This window comes from Equus quagga, chromosome 6, assembly GCF_021613505.1.
Source record: "Equus quagga isolate Etosha38 chromosome 6, UCLA_HA_Equagga_1.0, whole genome shotgun sequence".
NCBI lineage: Eukaryota > Metazoa > Chordata > Mammalia > Perissodactyla > Equidae > Equus > Equus quagga.
In genome coordinates this window covers 13,472,687-13,486,508 of record NC_060272.1, presented here as the reverse complement: position 1 = coordinate 13,486,508, position 13,822 = coordinate 13,472,687, and the positions used below count along the sequence as shown (strand labels likewise).

At 38.3% G+C, this 13,822-nt stretch overlaps 1 pseudogene; it reads right to left on the bottom strand.

Annotated features, from left to right (window-relative positions):
* Positions 1-10,953: 10,953 nt before the first annotated feature.
* Positions 10,954-13,203, bottom strand: LOC124241374 (asparagine synthetase [glutamine-hydrolyzing]-like; annotated as a pseudogene).
* Between the last annotated feature and the right edge of the window lie 619 nt (positions 13,204-13,822).

Here is a 13,822-nt window from a genome sequence, read left to right as displayed (position 1 = left end):
CATGTACAGGTTACATATACAGGTATATCTCTGGGACTCATTTCTAAAAGAGGAATTTCCAGGTCAACGGTAAATGCATTTGCAGTTTTAGTAAATACTGCTGAAAGATCCTCCATGGAAGCTGTACCCTTATAAATCCCGCCAGCAATGTATGAAAGTGCCTGTTTTCCCAAAGCTTCATAACAATGTATTTTAAACTTTTGAAATTTTGCCAATTTGGGAGGTGAGAAATGGCATTTCAACGTAACTTTATTTGCATCTTATTATGAATGAGGGTATGTATCTTTTCATACATTTAAGGGTCATTATTGGAAAAAAATTTAGGAGGACACAATACAAATAAAATTACCTTCTCATTGCACCCATTGAATCCTGCTTGTTCAGTGCAGTGGTTATAGTTTTAATTAGGGAAGCTGTAACCAGAAGCTGAAATTTGTTGCTGCTTCATAGTAGAAGACAAAGAAGGAGATGAGGAGAAAGGATATCCAACTGAAGAGGTGAGCTAAAACTGTTCTTCACACAGGATGAATATTATAGATTGTATGTGAGGGTGCTGCAGGACTTGGATTGGATGACGTTTCTCTATTTCCCCCATCCTTTTCTTTTAATGGCTTTGAGGGAAGGCCCAGTGTGATTATTCCAGGAAATACATTATAATAGGTTTTAACTGGGCTCCAACTACACAGGATATTCAGGGCTCTTCAACTAGCCACTTACCTTGGGTGTTCGGAGCCTTCTGAGTTATATAGCTCAATATATAGCTTCGATTCTAGCCACTCTCCTGTTTTCAGCTGTTTTGAAAGTGTGTGTGTGAATCCTATTTTAAGTAATAACCATTATACAGGATAAGTAATTTAGTTTGACTACTTTTCTGGTAGCGTGAATATCCCAGGAGAGCTTGCTTAAAAAGAATCTTAAACAAGGTGGGGGTGGAGTTACTGGGGAGATGGGAGGTCAAAGCAAGATGGAGAAGCACCACAGGGGACATACACCTCCAGCTGTTTCCATGGGGAAGATCTGACCAGGATTGGCGTGTGTATAGCCAAGGACGATACAGAACAATAGACTAGGAGCCACTCCCAAGGAGAAAAACAGGGTCCTAATCAAGGAACATTCTCTGCAACTGGAGTAGAAGATCCTGGCAACATTTGTCTAGCTGAATTCCAAAATTGCTGCGAACAAGTAACTGTCATGTGTCTCCCATTCTTCCCCTTTATGATGGGACTCTTTATTGTGGTTATCCTTTCCGTGTCTTCCCATTGCATGTTGGGGGTGTGTGAGGCAGATGATTTTAGTTCATAAGTCACAAACAGTCACACCAAAGGAGCTGCCCCCGGATCTGATGCAGATCACCAAATCTTGGACTTTGAGCCTGATGTTGTAATTGAATAAAACAGCCAGATCACAAAGCACCACATATTATATGGTTCCATTTATATGAAATATCCAGAAGAGGCGAATCTATTCACAGAAAGTAGATTAGTGGTTGCTAGGACTAGGGATTGGGGGGTGTGTGACTGTTAATGGGTATAGGGTTTTTTGAGGGGCAATGAAAGTGTTCTAAATTGATGGTGGTGATGACTTTACAAGTCCATGAGTGTAGTAAAAACCATTGAATTGTGCATTTTAAATAGGTAAATTTGATGGTATGTTAATTAAAATTTAATAAAACCATTATTTAAAGAGATACTATTCAGGAAATGGAAAGACTAGCCAACAGTTGGGAGAAAATATGTACAAAACATTTATCTAATAATGGATTTCTGTAGGTGAATACAAATTAGGTTTGTTATATATTCATTCAAATTGACACTTTTATCATCACTAGTATTCCTCTTTATCTCCAGTAATATTTTTTTGCCTTAAAATCCATTTGTCATATCTCAAAATAAAAAGGAGAAAACATATATATAATTTTTTTCTCATCTGGCTGATCTCTATCATGATTGGAAATAAATCTTGTAACCATAGAAAGACAGGTTTGCAAAATTGAAAGAAAAAGAGTACATCCAGTTCTGTAGTTAAAGTTCTTTCTATGTTGCACAATATAATATTTTACATATATTCAATAATGTTTATTTGTGAATCCTCAAAAAGAGAGTGGCTTAGTTTTTTAAGAAGCTTTCACTAAATAGTTAATAATTCTCTCTTTTTTTTAAAGATGGGCGCCTGAGCTAACATCTGTTGCCAATCTTTTTTTTTCTTCTCCCCAAAGCCCCCAAGTACATAGTTGTATATTCTATTGTAGGTCCTTCTAGTTCTGCTATGTGGGACGCTGCCTCAGCATGGCTTGATGAGCGTGCTAGGTTCGTGCCCAGGGTCCGAAGCGAAAACCTGGGCCGCTGAAGCAGAGAGTGTGAACCTAACTGCTCGGCCATGGGGTCGGCCCCAAATGGTAACCCTGATTTTTAACTGTTTCTTTTATATGTTTTTAATTTTGAAATAAGTTAACGAAAATCACTTTTATGATTTAAACAAAAAGTCTACTTGTCAGATATTAATATGACTATACCAGCTTTATTTTAGCTAGTGTTTGCATACTATATCCTTTTTCATACTTTTTCTTTCAACCTTTCTATGTTCTTATATTTAGACTTAACAACTTATAAACAGCATATGGCGTATTTTTATCCAATCTGAAATCTCCTCCTTTAAATTGGACTATATAGTCCTTTTACATATAACATAATTACTATTATAATTGGGTTTAAGTTTATCATCTTGCTGTTGGTTTTCTATTGGTCCTTTCCGGTTTTTGTCCTAGGTAAACCATTAAGGGAGTGGGAGAAGCAGGGTATGGAAAGGGAAGAAGCCAAAGGAGGGTGCCATTCAGGTGAAGACTCAGACTTACCCTCATCTCTAGAATACTCTAGAACATAAATTACCACCTTAGAGTTTGTCTCACCCCAAGGCAAGGGAGTTGAACTTTTGTATTCCCACAGTAGTCAGTCATTGGCTATGGTCCATTCTAGGGAATGTCAAACTTCCAAGTATTTCTGGCTCTCTCTGTGGGCAAAGCAACTCCAGTACCCATGCACAATCCTCCAAAACATTGTTACTCAACATTTTTGCTCATAATTGTACCCTTAGCCTTCTTAGGCATTTTTTTTCCTAATCACCCCCCATGAAATTTTCTTACCATAAATTTACTGTATATCTGCTTATGTACTATATTTTTATCTGTGCTGTATACATAAAAAGAGTGAGGGTTTTTTTGTTTATGTTGCTTCCCAAGAACTAATTATTGCCCCTGTTGTGAGTTCATAACTCTAAAGGTTGCAGATATGAGCTGTTAGCAGCCAAGTGTTTAGTTGCTGGTAGTTGGATGCACAGGACTGGGAAAATGGATCCAAGGGAATCTGGATAGGCCACCAACAATTCTGCCACACAGTTGTTTTAAATATTTTGTGTGGTTTTTTTCCTTTTTCAAGATTGGCACCTGAGCTAACAACTGTTGCCAATCTTCTTTTTTTTTTTTCCTGCTTTTTTCTCCCCAAATCCCCCCAGTACATAGTCATATATTTTTTCAGTTGTGGATCCTTCTAGTTGTGGCATGTGGGACGCCACCTCAACATGGCCTAATGAGCGGTCCCATGTCCGCACCCAGGATGCGAACCCTGGGCCGGCGAAGCACAGCGCGCGAACTTAACCACTCGGCCACAGGGCCAACCCCTTTTGCGTGGTTTATAGTTGTTGTTTTGTGTGAAGGTCAGTCCAATACAGTTTTATCATGGCCAGAGCCAGAGGCCCCCATTTCTCTTTGTTTCTAACAGTAGAGTGAAAAGTATTTCATAGGCATCAGGAAGCAGATAAGGGATGTGCAGTCTTCTCTTTGACTCTGCACTCTTTTAATATTGAAAATTATCATGGATTGGAAACCTTTTTTAATCTCTTAAGGGAGCCTGAGTTATAAGGCACAGTATCCGTGGATTTGCTTATTCCAAGGGGAGCACTAGCTGAAATGCTACAAGACTAATGTTTAGTGGTGGATGGGTGGGCCTGAGATAGGGGAGGAAAGTATCTCAACATCACTGCCTTTCTGAAGCTTTATCTCTGAGACCCGCAGTTTTAATGGTTAGGAGTTCTAATTTCACCCCTCACTGGCAGTGTGACTTGGGCAAGCTAATGGATTTGAGGTAACGAGTAAAGGAGGCTCATGCAATGGATTTTATCTCTGTATTAAATAAAGGACTGTATCCGGTCAGAATGAGGCCTAGATTGGTATAACTTGTCTAGCTTTTTTTTTCTTTTCACTTTTTTACCTTGTTCAGCTTTTTTTTTTTTAACTTTAAATTTTTTATCTTGCCCAGCTTTTGTATTTGTTGGAGAGTATGTGTATCTTCTTTCACAACAGGGCAAGGCAAAGTGTGTTCATCAGCAATTTATATGATTGTCCCTCAATGCCTTGTAGAACAAGGTTACATGGTGTTGTATGTATGTTCTATGTGTATGTAAGTATGTGTATGTATGTTCTAGTTGGTCAAGTTGGTATATGGTAAGTCAAACTGCTGCAGTGTTACTGATATACAAGAGTAGGCTTTGTGGATTTAGCAGTGCTTGAGGCATTTCAATGTTGAGTAGCACCTCTGGGTGTATGTATGTGTGGATAGCAATCAGTCTGACTACTTGTTAGATACTTTGGTGAAACACTGATTCATTACAGGAGGTTGAAGGTACTGGTTAATTACTCTCTTTTGATATCTAGGTTTTGGGTATATTTTGGGTATCCCTTGTTTTTATTAACACAGAGTTGGGTATATGATTAGTAGTAAAGCTGTCTTCCTAGAGTATGTACTAAAATTGGGTGTAGAAATAAGCTTCTTTTTTTTTTTTTAAGATTGGCACGTGAGCTAACAACTGTTGTCAATCTTTTTTTTCTTTTCTTTCTGCTTTTTTACCCCAAATCCCCCCAGTACATAGTTGTATATATTTTAGTTCTGGGTCCTTCTAGTTGTGGCATGTGGGATGCCGCCTCAGTGTGGCCTGATGAGTGGTGCCATGTCCGCGCCCAGGATCCAAACCAGTGAAACCCTGGGCCACCGTAGCGGAGCGAGAGAACTTTACCACTCAGCCACGGGGCCGGCCCCAGAAATAAGCTTCTTAGAATATAAAACAAATAGGTGTTTATTCATTTTTATTTTTAATTTTACAAATGAAAAAACCTTTTTAAGAAGTACAGCATTCATATAGAAAAGGACTTTAAATAATAAGTGTAAAGTTTCATGAACTTCAACAAAGTAGACACACTTTTGTAACCAATGCCCAGATCAAAAAGAGGATATTTCCAGCACAGCAGAAGCCACCTTGGTCCCCTCTCAGTTATTGTTCCCTAAAGAGTAACCACTATCCTGACTTCTAACATCACAGCTTTGTTTTGCCTGTTTTAAACTTAATATAAATGGAATGCTCATTTTTATGTCTGGCTTCTTTGTTCTTTTGTTCAGCCCAATATTTGTGAGATTCATTTTAAGTTGTGCATAGTAATAGTTCATTCATGCTCCATGAGAAACCTTAAACACACACAGAAGCTTACAGAGTAGTATAGTGAACCCTCATTTCCTATCCAGCTTCAACGATTATCAACCCATGTCCCGTCATGTTTCAGTTATCCTCCTACCCACTGTCCCCAACTACAGATTATTATGAAGTAAACCCCAGACATGATATTTTTGCCTAGGTGCTTAGTATATTTTTTTCTTACATGTTTAGCAGTTTTACTAGAATATGTTTTAGAGTTGGTTATTCTAAGGTGATTTTCTTAGATACACAGTGCACCCTTTCAAGATAAATGTAAGTCGTTTTTTCTTGTTAGGAAAGTTTTCTTGCAACATAGGTTTCAGTATTTGTTCTCTATTGCTTTGGTTTTCCTCTTTGGGGTCTCCCTCTATGACCATCTTGTTGCCACTTTTGCTCAAGTCTTTTTAATCGCTTTGTTAATTTCTTTTTGATTTAAAAATTTTCCTTATCTCACCTTCTATTTCTTGTAAGGCCTTTTTTTGTATTTGCTCTTGCACTGCTTCAATGTAATCTTCATTTCTGAAATTAATTTTTTGTTCTATTTGTTATTTTCTGAATTCTATCATCTCATGTTTTAGTTCTTCTAATTTTTTTCTTAGAAGATTGGCCCTGACCTAACATCTGTTGCCAATCTTTCTCTTTTTGTTTTCTCCTCCAAAGCCCCAGGACATACTTGTATATCCTAGTTGTGAGTCCTTCCAGTTCTTCTATGTGGGACGCCACCACAGGATGGCCTGATGAGTGGTGTGTAGGTCCCCACCTAGGATCTGAAGCAGTGATCTCCTGGGCCGCCAAAGCAGAGTGTGCAAACTTAACCACTATGCCACTGGGCTGCCCCCCTCCCCTTTTTTTTTGCTGAGAAAGATTGGCCCTGAGCTAACATCTATTGCCAATCTTCCTCTTTTTTTTGCTTGAGGAAGATTAGCCCTGAGCTAACAGCTGTGCCAATCTTTCTCTATTTTGTATGCAGGTCACTGATGAGTGGTGTAGGTCCGTGCCCGAGATCTGAACCTGCAAGCATGGGCCACCTAAGTGGAGCTTGCCAAACGTACTACTATTCTATGGGGCCAGCTTCTAGTTCTTCTAATTTTTATTTATGTTGTTCTCTCAAATCTTCTATCGTTTCATTAATTTGTTTTAGGTCATTTTGAATAATTAGTTTGTGGTTTTCATCCACTTTGTGGGCATGTTTTAAACTTTGCTTTCAGTTTCTTTAGGGATGTTGTTGATGTTATAACATCTTTTCCTCATAATAACTTTGAGATTTGACTGCTTCTGTTTTTGCTATTTATTTTCGTGTGAAATTAATCTGCCTGATCTTTCAGATGGGAGGAATGAGTCAGGAAAAAATTTCCAGCTTCATGATTTAAAGCTCCTTTTTCAGTTTTTTTACAAAGTGTTAAAAAACATTAGCTTGTGCTTTCTGAGCTCTCTTGGCTTCACTTTTCATCTAGACCTTCTTTTACCTTTGCTCCCATGTCCCTGTACTGGTCAATTTGGATTCTTCTCCCTCCAGTTTTCATCTCAGTGTCAGCCTTTATTAACTGTTCTATTGCTGATTTTCGCTGTTTCGATTTTCTCAGGCTTATCAGATACCCTGGCTTCTATTCGCTCCCTTCCTCACAAATGCTGATATTATGCAGATCTTGTGGGTTTTCTTGTTTTTTTACCTTATCCGCTTCTATTTTGGTGTTTGTGGGCATACCTTATCACTTAGTTTTGTTGTGGGTATTGTTGAAGGCTTTTTGGTTTTGTTATCCTAGTTTCTCTGTTTGGGTGGATTTGGGAGATTTAAAAACTGCATCACCATCACCACCGTCTTCTGTAATATATTTAAAAAAGAATTGTTCTGTAGCTTATTAGACCTGTTAGGGTAACTTTTGTATGTGTCTGTGTGAGGAAGATTGGCTCTGAACGAACATCTGTTGCCAATCTTCTTCTTTTTTCTTATGTCCCCAAAGCCCCAGTACATAGTTGTATATCCTAGTTGTAGGTCATTCTTGTTCTTCTGTGTTGGATGCCACCACAGCATGGCTTGATGAACGATATGTTAGGTCCACACCCAGAATCCAAACTGGTGAACCCCGGGCCACCAAGGCAGGATGCGAACTTAACCACTGGGCCACAGGGCCAGCCCCTGTTAAGGTAACTTTGTGTTATGGATTTTTTCCTTTTGCTTTATCAATAAAACTTCTGTGAACTGATCAGAAATTAGCAAATTTAGTCTTAGATTCCTTGAATTTCATGAATCTTCATTACATGTCTCACTTTTAAATTGGTGTCTCTGCCTATATCTTATTCTTGGGGAAGAAAATTAGTTGACTTTACCTTTGAGTCCTCATGGGCCCATCTCTGTTCTTCCAACTCTGTTCTTTTTTTCTCATTTTAGTCTTCCTTCTTCTCTTTTCTTCTACTTTCTTAGAAGTATATACCCAGTTTCACTGCTTTCAAAAAGGCCATAGTCTAGCAGTAGAGAACACCTACCCACAAATATAATATATGTCACAATATAAGAAATGTCGTAAGAGAGATTGGTGTCATCAGAGTGAAGAGAAAGTAATGATTAATTCTAGCCAGGGAAATCTAAGAAGGCTTCACAGAGGTGGTAACATATGAGGTAGGTTTTGAAGAATGGACAGGAATTAAGTGGATGTACAAAACAACTTACTCAAAGAAACTACTTTAGAGCAGTTCCCTTGAAATTGGATCACTTTTCTTCTCCCATGACAATTTCCCTATAGTAGATCAACTCATATTGATCTTAGACTTATTTTCTCATACTCACATATTAATGTAAATATGTCTAATAGAAACCAGGGGAGTACATGATTTTACTGCTGGGAGTGGACAGTAGATTAAAAAGAGTAAATTAAGAACAGGAACTACTTATATTGGAAGAACAGGTAGAAGAAGAGGGCCAGTGAGGGATACTGGTAAGTGAAGTCAGAGACTTACAAGGTAAACCAGGAGACAGTAGTCTCAGAAAAGCCAAGGAGGAAGAGCATTTCAATAATGAGTCAATGATCAACAATATCAAATTATACAGACAAGTTAAGTTGAATGCACCTTGAAGCAAGGCATTGGATTTAGTAGTTACAAGGTCACTAAGGATTCTTAGTATATTTTTTTTATGTGATTATGATAGTTTACAACCTTGTGGAATTTCAGTTGTACATTATTGTCAGTCGTGTTGTAGGTGCTCCACTTCACCCTTTGTGCCCTCCCCCCACCCCCCCTTTCCCTTCGTGACCACCGATCAGTTCTCTTTGTCTACATGTTTAACTTCCACCTATGAGTGGAGTCATACAGTGTTTGTCTTTCTCTATCTGGCTTATTTCACTTAACATAATACTCTCAATGTCCATCCATGTTGTGGTGAATGGGACGATTTTATCCTTTTTTATGGCTGAATGGTATTCCATTGTATATATATACCATATCTTCTTTATCCAATCATCAGTTGATGGGCACTTAGGTTGCTTCTATGTCTTGGCTATTGTAAATAATGCTGCAATGAACATAGGGGTGCATGGGACTTTTGGAATTGCTGATTTCAAGTTCTTTAGATAGATACCCAGTAGTGGGATGGCTGGGTCATATGGTATTTCTATTTTTAATTTTTTGAGAAATCTCCATACTGTTCTCCATAGTGGTTGCACCAGTTTTCATTCTCACCAGCAGGGTATGAGGGTTCCTTTTTCTCCACAACCGCTCCAACATTTGTCATTTTTTGCTTTGTTTATTTTTGCCATTCTAACAGATGTAAGATGATATCTTAGTGTAGTTTTGATTTGCGTTTCCCTGATGATTAGTGATGATGAGCATCTTTTCATGTGTTTACTGGCCATCCAGTATATATCTACTTTGGAGAAATGTCTGTTCATGTCTCCAGCCCATTTTTTGATCAGGTTGTTTGATTTTTTGTTGTTGAGCTGTGTAAGTTCTTTATATATTATGGAGATTAACCCTTTGTCAGATATATAACTTGTAAATATTTTTTCCCAATTAGTGCGTTGTTTTTTTGTTTCAATCCTGTTTTCCCTTGCCTTGAAGAAGCTCTTTAGTCTGATGAAGTCCCATTTGTTTATTCTTTCTATTGTTTCCCTTGTCTGAGAAGACATGGTGTCCAAAAAGATCCTTTTGATACTGACGTCAAAGAGTGTACTGCCTGTATTTTCTTCTATAAGCCTTATGGTTTCAGGTCTAATCTTTAAGTCTTTGATCCATTTTGAGTTTATTTTTGTGAATGGTGAAGAAGAATGGTCAATTTTCATCCTTTTACATGTGGCTGTCCAGTTTTTCCAGCACCATTTTTGAAGAGACTCTTTTCTCCATTGTATGCCCTCAGCTCCTTTGTCGAAGATTAGCTGTCCGTAGATGTGTGGTTTTATTTCTGGGCTTTCAATTCTGTTCCGTTGATCTGTGCACCTGTTTTTGTACCAGTACCATGCTGTTTTGATTACTGTAGCTTTGTAGTATGTTTTGAAGTCAGGGATTGTGATGCCTCCGGCTTTGTTCTTTTTTCTCAGGATTGCTTTAGCAATTTGGGGTCTTTTGTTGCCCCATATGAATTTTAGAATTCTTTCTTCTATTTCTGTAAAGAATGACATTGGGATTCTGATTGGGATATGGTTGAATCTGTAGATTGCTTTAGGGAGTATGGACATTTTAACTATGTTTATTCTTCCAATCTATGTGCGTGGAATGTCTTTCCATCTCTTTACGTCGTCATCAATTTCTTTCAGGAAAGTCTTGTAGTTTTCATTGTATAGGTCTTTCACTTCCTTGGTTAAATTTACCCCAAGATATTTTATTCTTTTTGTTGCAATTGTGAATGGGATTGAGTTCTTGAGTTCTTTTTCTGTTAGTTCATTGTTAGAGTATAGAAATGCTACTGATTTATGTATGTCGATTTTATACCCTGCAACTTTGCTGTAGTTGCTGATTATTTCTAATAGTTTTCCAGTGGAGTCTTTGGGGTTTTCTATATATAAGATCATGTCATCTGCGAACAGCGAGAGTTTCACTTCTTCATTGCCTATTCGGATTCCTTTTATTTCCTTTTCCTGCCAAATTGCTCTGGCAGATTCTTAGTATTTTTATTTGTTTCATTTTGCTTCGGATACTTAGAGATTGCCTAAAATTTAATTTTGTTTTAGGTGTAAAATATTTACATAGTTTCAAAGTCAAGTATACAAAACATGTCTGACTTCTATATCTGTCTCCTCCATCTTATTCCTTCTCCCACCCCACTGGTAACCATTTCTTTTTAATTTTATGATTTATTTTTTGTTCTCTTTTAGATTTGAGATTTTTATTTTTTTCATGTCCAAGTAAGTCTGAGGAGTTGACCCTCATTTCTGTCCCTACCTGCCCTCAAACCTGCTACCCTTCACAGGAAGATGAAACACTTTCAGTCTGTAGCTTAGAGAGTGCCTAAGCTTTGGCAGCTGACTTGTAATGGGTCAGAGTGCAGGCAGAAGTGTTAGTGGCATTGATCCACTTGGGCATCCATTAACTGGTCAGCCAGTCAGACTGCCCTGGGTAGTGGCATTCAAAGATTTTCTAGTAGTAATAGCCTTCTTTAGTTTTAGGATACTGAAGGGAAACTTTTGTCCTGAAGTTGCCATCCTTGCATCATCAACCTGATAATCAATATATTCTGTAAAATCCTATACCAGAAATGCTTCTTCTTCTTTTCTTTTTTTTTAAATTGGCACCTGAGCTGAAATCTGTTGCCAGTCTTTTTTTTTTTTTTTCTTCTTCTTCCCAAAGACCCCCAGTACGTAGTTGTATATTCTAGTTGTAGGTCCTTCTGGTTGTGATATGTGGGACACCACCTCAGCATGGCTTGATGAGTTGTGCTGGGTCTGCACCCAGGATCTGAACTGGTGAAACCCCGGGCCGCTGAAGCGGAGCATGTGAACTTAACCACTTGGCCACAGGGCCAGCTCCCTAAACCAGAAATTCTTAACTGAGGTTATCCCATCACTGAGGTCTTCTTTCAGTCACCAGAGAATCTCTTTAAGTATTGGATCAGAGTCCTCAAATATCTCTCTCAGATTTTTTTTCTATTCCCTTCTCCAGAATTCTCATTTCTGATAACAGAGACAAGTAATAGGAAGTAAACTGATGTTCCAGGAATGGGACTGTCAGTTCAAGGCTGTCGGCAGCAGTAGTTTGATCTGTGTGGAGAACATCAAACAAATAGGGTTCTTTCAGAAGTCTCTCGCTCTCCTCCTTGACTTTTTTAGAAGAAGTTGATTGTGAAAATATATATAACCCTGTGTAAGTTCATCTGAACCTTCTCCAGAGAAGATCACCATGCTGTCTGTGTTCTTCCAAATGTACTTGGAAATTAAATATATATCTACTGAAGCATGAACTGTTGTAATGTCATAAGTTTCCAAGGAAAATATGACTTTATGCAGAACCTGAATGCCTTCCTCAGAGTTAAAAAAGGCTTCCTGATGTTCACACTGCATGTGATTTGCCACCTTTCTAGCAGCCAGTGAATTGGGACTGTCTTCCATGCCAAGCGCAAATGTCTGGAGAACATACTATGCTTGAGCCTCTCTTAGCTGCTTCAGCAGGGTGACAGCAACCAAGCTGGAATCCAAGCTCCCTGATAAAAGGCATCCAGTCCTTCTGTATGTCATCAAATGTTTTGTAATAGCATTCTCACAAAGGATCCAGAAGTATGCATGTATATGAAGAAGAAAAAAATCACATGAATAAATCTACTTTCCCAAACATTAATTACTTTATCCCAATGGAATCACAGCAGGTATACCTTGTTTGAGGTTCGGTTTTAAGGCTTCTTCCCCCTGTCTCCTGCAGCATCAGTTTTCCTCCTCTCCACTGGATCATTTATAACATATGCATAGACATACATGCTGTAATATCTCTCATCACTATTTCTTACTCTCCTTTATAGCTAGAGTCCTTGAAAGAGGTATCCATACTTGCTGTCTCTGATTCTCCTCACTTTTTCTTCACAATTTCTATCTCAAAACCTGGGAATAGTTTCTCCACATTGTTATAGAGGGCATGCAGATGTTCATCTCTACAGCAATGGTATTTAGGCATTTTCACTGATGCAACTTTACCATTTGGCTTTAAATCCAAAACTTGATACTGTCCTGGAAGAAAAGTTTCCACTTTGAAAAAGGAATTGTGGTGTGCTTCAAGTTAACAGGACCTTTAACTTCTGAACACACAGCCAAAAATCCATCTTCTCTCATGGCTTTAAACAAAGGCCTGACTCCGTAGGTGTCTGTGCCCAGGAACACTTTCTTATTGGCGATATCCAATAAAACAAATGCAAACATCCCATTTAACATACAAATTGTTTGCTCAGTTCCTCCTTTGTCATAAAGATGAAGGATTATCTCGCCATCAACTTTGGTCTGGTAATCAAATTCAAAATGGTGTTTCATCACCTTGTGGTTGTAGATTTCACCATTGTAAGAGAGCCACAAATAAGGATATTTCTTTGCTCCAACTGGCTACGTTCCAAACAGCTGGTCAACTACCACCAACTGGTGAAATCCAAAGCAGAAGTTGATGTCCATTGACATTCTGAGGACAAAATGCATCTAGACTTCTGTGTGTAATCTTCATATCACTTAGACACTAATGAGAGAGACAATCATCACTGCCCAAAAGGGTCCAAATGCCACACATGGTGCAGGGGAGCTACAGGCTCTCTGGGCATGAGCAAGCCAGACTGGTGGGAGGAACGGAGGCAGGGACTGTGGATATCTACATTGTTTATTATTAATATAAGCATATCTGTATATGTATATCTATATCTACAGTTCTTTATTAGATAAATGCTAGCAAACTATACATTCTTTTCTCTACCTTGATTTTTTCTCTTAACAATATATCCTGAAAATCACTCCACTGTCGTATATAGAGATTTTCCTCATTCCTTTTTACAGGTACATGGTACCCCATTGTATGAGTGTTCTGGTGCATTTTAACAGGGAATAAGGGTGATAAGAAAGATTCAAAGTATGGGAAACCTTTTGGAAGAGGAGGTATTTTATTTTGCCAACTTGTGGGTATCTCAAGGGTCCCAGAAGAGGCTGAGATGATGGTGTCAACAGAGAGATGGGTGAACATGATTAATACAAGGTTGCTGCTGGTTCTAGATCATAAACCTCTTTGTTCTCTGAGCTGAAGAGGAGCTGGAAGGATTTGAAGAAAGAAATAGCCTTTTTCCTTTCCCCCTATACTTCCTTATTTTATGTACTCTTTTATTCCATTAGGTTTTAATGCAAGCCTAGAGTTAACCTGG